The 6,492-nt window shown below is 42.9% G+C and overlaps 1 pseudogene; it reads right to left on the reverse strand.

Moving 5' to 3' along the window:
- Positions 1 to 3,330: 3,330 nt before the first annotated feature.
- LOC116097640 lies at positions 3,331 to 4,521 on the reverse strand (annotated as a pseudogene).
- Between the last annotated feature and the right edge of the window lie 1,971 nt (positions 4,522 to 6,492).

Consider the following 6,492-nt stretch of genomic DNA (forward strand, 5'->3'; position numbering starts at 1 on the left):
AGGAAAGTGCGATGGCTAACTAGTGAAGAGAGCAAATCTGAGTCAGAGCTGTTGCAGTCTCCACTGGGCTGCCAGGGGTCCATGCCCAAACGCTCTGAAAATGTTATTTTCAAGACTATTATTGAGGACTTCATGTACACATGCTTCTTAGTCCTGTCAGTTATTCCTGACCACCACACACTAGACGCTGTTCTCACCATTGCCCAAAGATACTTATTTTTAATAATTAGCTAATAGAAACTCACTAATCTCATTTTTAAATTATCCAATTAGTAGGTCTTTATTTTATTAGAGGTTTGAAATGTTTACAGAGGAACTTATATATTGTCATATAAAGTATTATAAGGAGATGAATAGTTATAATCTTATTTTGTAATTTAGATGTCTTTATCTTTTAAAAATTTATTAATCATTTCATTTGTTTACATTTCAAATGTTATCCCCTTCCCAACCCATGAATCTCCCCCCTCCCCCCTCTCATTTACTTTTAAGAGGTGCTCCCCCACCCACCTACCCACTCCTGACTCAACCCTCTAGCATCCCCCTTCTCTGGGGCATCAAGCCTCCATAGGATGAAGCACCTTCCCTCCCATTGATTCCAGATAAGGTAGTCCTCTGCTCATATGTAGCGGGAGCCCTGGGCTGGCTCATTTATACTCTTTGGTTGGTAGTTTAGTCCCTGGGAGCTCTGAGGGGTCTGGTTAGTTGATACTGTTGTTTCTCCTCTGGGGTTGCAATCCCCTTCAGCTCCGTTAGCCCTTCCCTTAACTCTTACATTGGGGCCTCCAGACTGTGAGTATCTGCGTCTGTCTTAGTCAGGTGCTGGCAGAGCCTCTCAGAGGTCAGCCATACAGGGCTCCTGTCAGCAAGCACATCTTGGCATAAGCAATAGTGTAGGGGTTTGGTGTCTGTGGATGGAATGGATCACATGGTGGGGCAGTCTCTGGATAGACTTTCCTTCATCCTCTGCTCCATTTGTCTCTGCATTTCCTTTAGACAGGGATAATTCTGGGTTAAAAATTTTGAGATGGGTGGGTGACCTCATCCCTCCACTGAGGGGGGGCTATGTCTATCTACTGGAGGTGGTCTCTTCAGGGTTCTATCACCCGGTTTTGGGTATTTTAGCCAATGTCATACCTATTGTGTCCTGGGAGCCTCTTGCATCCCTGGTATCTGGAACTTTCCAGTGGTTCCCCAAGTTCCCCACCCCTCACTGCTATTTATTTCTATTCATTCTCATGGCCCTCTGGGCTTTTCTTCTGTCCCTTCCCATACCTGGTCCTGTTCCTCTTTCTTTCCCCCACCTCCCCTCTCCCACTCAGGTCCCTCTGTCTCCCATGATTATTTTATTCCCCCTTCTAAGTGTGGTTGAAGCATCCACACTTTGGCTCTTCTTGTTAAGCTTCCTATAGCCTGTGAGTTGTATCATGGGTATTCTGAGTTTTATGGCTAATATCCATTTATCAGTGAGTACATGCCATGTATGTTCTTTTGGGTCTGGGTTTCCTCACTCAGGATGATATTTACTTTTCCTTCCTTCCTTCTTTCCTTCCTTCCTTCCTTCCTTCCTTCCTTCCTTCCTTCCTTCCTTGTTTCCTTCTTTCCTTCCTTCCTTCCTTCCTTCTTTCCTTCCTTCCTTCTTTCCTTCCTTCCTTCCTCCTCTCTCTCTCTCTCTCTTTTTGGAAAGAAAGCTGTTTATTTTCCTACCAAGCAAAACAAAATGAACAGGGTCAATCAGAAAAATGTTAAAGGAAAATCACATTGAAATAAAACACAAAAACACACAGAGAAGTAAACTTCCATCTGTTAAAATTGTAGTACAAACAGCCAAAACTAACATGAACAGCCTTTCTTGCTAGTGTCTTGATTTATACATCACCACTTCTTGTTTTTCTAAAGTAACAGATTCCCATTCTAGATGAACCTCACAGTTCCGCTCAGCTCTCCAGGCCCACCATTACAAAATACCTTGGTGGTGACTCTCTTAGGCAATAAAGAAAAGCCCGGGCAATTCTAGTTTAAGTATAATTGGCAAGGCTGCCACTCACTTTGTAGAAGTGAAAAAGAAACAAAAAACTATAGCACTAAAGAAAACAGACACAATTTCGGAATGATCAAAGATATCTTTATAAAAATTTTCATGATTTCATTTTAAATATACAGAATAAAAAATGGCATACTCATTTGTGAGATTTTCATTTGTCAGATTTTCCTTATACTATTTCAAAAAATTTGTTTTATTTTGTTTTTCAAGACAGGGTTTGTCTGTATAGCCCTGGCTGTCCTGGAACTCACTCTGTAGACCAGGCTGGCCTTGAACTCAGAAATCCGTCTGCCTCTGCCTCCCAAGTGCTGGGATTAAAGGCGTGTGCCACTATGCTTGGCTTTTTTTTTTTTTTTTTTTTTTTGGTACTATTTCAAAATTTAAAGATCAGTTTCTCCAGAGGGTGTGCAATGCATTTGGGCCACTGTGAAAGTATCAGAAGGCCAGTTTTTGTTAAGTTTGCAGCAGAACATCGCACATCCACCCTAAAGAATACAATGTGGATTGAACTGAGGATGGAGGCCTAACCTTAACAGAAAAAGCAAAAGTATGTCAGTGTAAAATATGTACTAAACTGCTTTTAGGAAGAATGTTTTAAAAGTCAATACATATTGAAAATGGGGATCTTCCTTCCTGGATATGTGAGATTCCCAGAGGGACCCCCACACTCAAATCCCGGGAGCGACGACCCCACACACCACCAAGACACGGACTTGATGCAATCCGCAAGAGGCTTTTTATTCCAGCTAGCTGGGGCGAGACTCATATCCCTCGCAGGGGTAGAGGAGTCTGGCCCCAAGCAAAAATTTAAACAGGTTTTTATACCCACACAGTTGCTAGGGAAAAGGGGAAACTAAGGCAGGGGAAAGTACGGGGTAGTCTCTGATTGGTGCTGGCTTGTGCTAGGGTTCAGAAGCAGGTTAGCCACCTGAAAATTGTTTGCTACCTCATTTTTCTTTTTTCCTGCCAGGCCGCTCCGGTCTCTAAGCTCTGGGGGCTGGTCTCCCATTCTTCTATGTCCTGGGAGCTGGTCTCCCATTCTTCTATGTCCTGGGAGCCGGTCTCCCATTCTTCTATGTCCTGGGAGCTGGTCTCCCATTCTTCTATGTCCTGGGAGCCGGTCTCCCATTCTTTTATGTTCCTGGAGCTAGTTTCTTATTTTTCTAAGTCCTGGGAGCTAGTCTTCCATTGAGTTCAACTAACTGCTAAGTTCCCACAGTACAGTTTGAAAATTTTAACCTTTCAGATAGAGCCCTCCTGATGTAAGTTAACTACTTACATCCATGTTAACTCCTGCAAATAAAATCTCTCTGCTTATTTAGTTTTCTCTTTTGAGTCAAGTGCTGCTGGATTAGTTTGGCATAGCTTTGTGCCATGGAGTTAATCATAAACAGGATAAAGTAACATATGATCGAAACGATCAGCTTTTCAAACATCAAGGCTAAGCAGTTTTCTCCCTGCGGTGTGCGGTGTGCCAGCTTCGCTTCTGCGTCTGTACCTCCAGGTATTCCTGAAAAGACTTCCTGCAGAGACAGACCTATGCTGGGGACAGCACCAGCGAAAGCCACATCTACTCCACGATGTGCTTGCTGAAAGTTACTATAACAAAGATTTTCTGGATATGCATTTTAACGATTGCTTTCCCAATCAGGGTTGAATCAAAGAAGGCTCAAAAAGGTACAAGGACGTGTCCACATGTTATTCCAGCCAGGTCAAGCGGGATTTGGAACTGAAGCACAGGCCAAAATTCCAAAAAATCAAGCTTCTATACTAGTCTTTGAACTGCCAGTTTAGTCCGTGATGCAAAGTGCTGTGCAGCCTCTGCATGTTCCAGCATTTCTTCAAATTCCTGATACTCTTCATCATCTGCTTCAGCACCTGAGAGGTGAGCTGCCCTGGCCATGAAATATGGAGGCAGCTCTCCAATGGCTGTCTCAATGCCCTACATACAGGCTTCAATTCTAACTTTTGAGATAATACTCCACAGAGAAATGACTCCTTCAGTGCCTTCTTCATCTGGGCAAATAATCTGCTCAGGATAGGGTGGCTCAGGGAAATTAACTGAATTGCATTCATAAGCAGCTAATGTAACTGAAGCTATAGGTGGGCCCAGATAAAGCAGAAAGGTGTGCAGTCCTGTTTCAAGACCAACAGAGGATAAATCCCCGGGCCTATCCAGTAGGCATATAAAAGAAACAGCTTCTCTCTCTGCTGTACCCGCTGTTGGTGTGCTCCTGCCACATAATAACTACAAGTACAGCAAACAGCAGTAAAAAGGACACCACGATGCTTTGATGATGCCACAATTTTGAGGTCCATTCTTTTAAAACTATAAGAGTTTCCAGAGAGAAATACTGCAAGGTAATGAGCAGCTGGCTCCACAGGACAATATTCTGTCTTTCTTCCTGATCCTTTCTCTTTTTCTCATGTACTGAAGAGGGGTCTGTGAAACATCCATTCTGCTGTTTCTTATTCATTGCTGCTGGTAGCCATGGCCTTAACCATGGCCGTGTGGAAAATTACTAGAGGCTTGTTTTGTGAACAATTATATATGGTCAGTTTTGGAGAAGGTTCCATGAGGTTCTGAGAAGAAGGTACATACTTTTGATTTAGGATGAAATGTCCTATAGATATCTGTTAAATCCATTTGGTTCATAACTTCTGTTAGTTTCACCATGTCTCTGTTTAGTTTCTATTTCCATAATCTGTCCATTGGTGAGAGTAGGGTGTTGAAGTCTCCCTTTACTATTGTGTGAGGATCTATGTGTATTTTGAGCTTTAACATTTCTTTTACAAATGTGGGTGCCTGTTGTATCAAGGCAGGGCCTGCTGCTGTGGCCTGTGCCATCTCTCTCTCCCTGGTGTTGAGGCCTGCAGGAGGGGCGTGCATTAGTTAAAACGGAGGTAATGTATAAATGAGATATTTTATTGTAGGAAGGAGAAAATAGGCTGGTCAAGTAGAGAGAAGGAAAGAGGAGGAAGGAGAAGAGAAGAGAAGGAGAGAGAGAGAAAGGAAAGGAAGAAAGTGAGAGGAGCAAGAGAGAGCAAGAGAAGAGAACAAAGAGCAGGAAAGAGAGGGGGGAGGAAGAGCAAGAGAGCAAGAGAGCGAGTTGGGGCAAACTGCCTCTTTTATTGTATGGGGCATGGCATGTTTGACTTGTGGTCAGATGACTGGGTGTAGGGTCCAGCTAGAATGCAGAGAGCTTGGGGCATTGTCTGTCTGATAGAGCACACATCTCCTGCAGGGGCAGCTGTGTGGGGTTGTGACTGAAATAGGAACCAAAGACTCAGGAGTTATGGCCAAGCTCCCTCCACCCCCTGCAAGCAGAAATTGCCCACAGAGGCTCCAGGGCTCAAAGCCAAATACTCTACTGAGCCTAAATTACCTGAGCAGAACACTGCCCCACACTGCCCTACAGGTGCCCTTGCATTTGTGGAATAAATGTTCATAATTGAAAGTTCACCTTGGTGGAATGAAGTGTCCTTCCACACCTCTTTTGATAACTTTTAGTTGAAAGTCTATTTTATTAGGTAGTAGAATGGCTACTTCAGCTTGTTTCTTGGGACCATTTTCTTGGAAAATATTTTCCCAGCCTTTTAGTCTAAGATAGTATCTGTCTTTGCCACTGATGCATTTCCTGTTTGCAAAAAAATGCTGGGTCCAGTTTGTTAGCCTATGTCTTTTTCTTGAGGAGTCAAGTCCATGTTGAAAGATGTTGAAAGATATTAAAGACCAATGATAGTTCCTGTTATTTGTGTTATTAGTGGTGGTATTATGTTTGTGTGGTTCTTTTGGGTTTGTTGTGAGATGATTAATCATCTTGGTCTTTCTCTCTCTCTCTCTCTCTTTCTCTCTCTCTCTCTTTCTCTTCCTTCTTTCCTTCCTTTCTTTCTTTCTCTCTCTTTTTTTTTTTCCTGAGATAGGGTTTCTCTGTGTAGCCCTGGCTGTCCTGGAACTCACTCTGTAGACCAGGCTGGCCTTGAACTCAGAAATCCACCTGCCTCTGCCTCCCAAATGCTGGGATTAAAGGCATGTGCCACCACTGCCCGGCTTTCTTGGTTTTTCTTGTGTGTTGCTTCCCTACTTATGTTGGAGTTTTCCTTCCATTATCCTCTGTGGGGCTGGATTAGTGGAAAAATACTGTTTAAATTTGGTTTTGTCATGGAATATCTTGGTTTCTCTATCTATGGTAATGGAGAGTTTTGCTAGGTATAGCAGCCTGGGCTGGCATTTATGTTCTCTTAGGGTCTGCATGACATCTGTCCAAGCTCTTCTGGCTTTTAGAGTCTCTGTTAAGAAGTCTGGTGTATGCCTGATAGGTCTGCCTTTATATGTTACTTGGTCTTTATGTTACTTACTGCTTTTATTATTCTTTCTTTCTTCTGTGTTTTTAGTGTTTTGAATATTATGTGACTGGAGGAATTTCTTTTCTGGTCCAGTTTATTTG

The sequence above is a fragment of the Mastomys coucha genome, unplaced genomic scaffold (genome assembly GCF_008632895.1).
Source record: "Mastomys coucha isolate ucsf_1 unplaced genomic scaffold, UCSF_Mcou_1 pScaffold19, whole genome shotgun sequence".
NCBI lineage: Eukaryota > Metazoa > Chordata > Mammalia > Rodentia > Muridae > Mastomys > Mastomys coucha.